The sequence below is a fragment of the Clytia hemisphaerica genome, unplaced genomic scaffold, assembly GCF_902728285.1.
Source record: "Clytia hemisphaerica strain Z4C2 unplaced genomic scaffold, Clytia hemisphaerica genome assembly, whole genome shotgun sequence".
NCBI lineage: Eukaryota > Metazoa > Cnidaria > Hydrozoa > Leptothecata > Clytiidae > Clytia > Clytia hemisphaerica.
In genome coordinates, this window is record NW_027103620.1 from 1 (window position 1) to 1,591 (window position 1,591).

Consider the following 1,591-nt stretch of genomic DNA (forward strand, 5'->3'; position numbering starts at 1 on the left):
TAACATGTTACAATAGTAGCTAGTTTGTCCGGCATAATTGCACTTGAGTCCCCCGGGGGGACTGTGATTTTTTCAGATCTAAATTGATGATCTTATTTGTGAAAAAATTGGAAAGAAATAAAATGAAAACTCAATTATTTGATGGCTACTATTACTCTTGATAACCTTCACTGTGCACTATAAAGCTAAACTAAACGTCAAAGTAACGGGACCGATTCATTTTTGATTTGCCTAGTTCCTGATCAATTGAGGACGACAGTAAATCAGCACTTTCAATAATTGGGTATGGACTATCAGATATGATAGTGTATCTTCCGTTCTTTAGAATAACCCCTTTCTATAATGCTTTTAAAGAACGGGAAATAATTGGGTATGGACTATCAGATATGATAGTGTATCTTCCGTTCTTTAGAATAACTCCTTTCTATAATGCTTTTAAAGAACGGGCAATAATTGGGTATGGACTATCAGATATAATAGTGTATCTTCCGTTCTTTAGAATAACCCCTTTGTATAATGCTTTTAAAGAACGGGCAATAATTGGGTATGGACTATGAATTATAATAGTGTATATTCCGCTCTTTAGAATAACCCTTTTCGATAATGCTTTTAAAGAACGGGCAATAATTGGGTATGGACTATCAGATATAAAAGTGTATCTTTCGTTCTTTAGAATAACCCCTTTCAATGATGCTTTTAAAGAACGGAAAATAATTCGGTATGGACTATAAGATATAACAGTGTATCTTCCGTGCTTTAGAATAACTACTTTCTATAATGCTTTTAAAGAACGGGCAATATTTGGGTATGGACTATAAATCATAATAGTGTATCTTCCGTTCTATTAACCCCTTTCTATTATGCTTTTAAAGAACGGGCAATAATTGGGTATGGACTATAAGATATAATAGTGTATCTTCCGTTCTTTAGAATAACCCCTTTCTATAATGCTTTTAAAGATCGGGAAAAATTGGGAATGGACTATCAGATATGACAGTGTATCTTCCGTTCTTTAGAATAACTCCTTTGTATAATCCTTTTAAAGAACGGGCAAAAATTGCGTCCCACAAAAACTATATATACTTGCAGTTCAATCCCGCCAATTACTATATATATACTTGCAGTTTAGTCCCGCCAAATACTATATATATACTTGCAGCTCAGTCCCGCCAAATTCTTGGCGGGACTGTATTTCAGTCCCGATAACTTAATGGCGGGACTGAATTTTAGTCCCGACAAATACTTAAAAGCCTTATAATTAGTTCGTATTATTTATAATTAGCCCCGTTCTTCCCTGTTTTCAAAGTTCAAGCCGCCAATCCTTCTTTTAAAGGGACTAAACTAATAAAAGTAAAATTATTGTTCAGTTACTATATATATACTTGCAGTTCAGTCCCGCCAATTACTATATAAATACTTGCAGTTTAGTCCCGCCAAATACTCGGCGGGACTGTATTTCAGTCCCGATAATTTAATGGCGGGACTGAATTTTAGTCCCGACAAATACTTAAAAGCCTTATAATTAGTGCGTATTATTTATAATTAGCCCCGTTCTTCCCTGTTTTCAAAGTTCAAGCCGCCAATCCTTCTT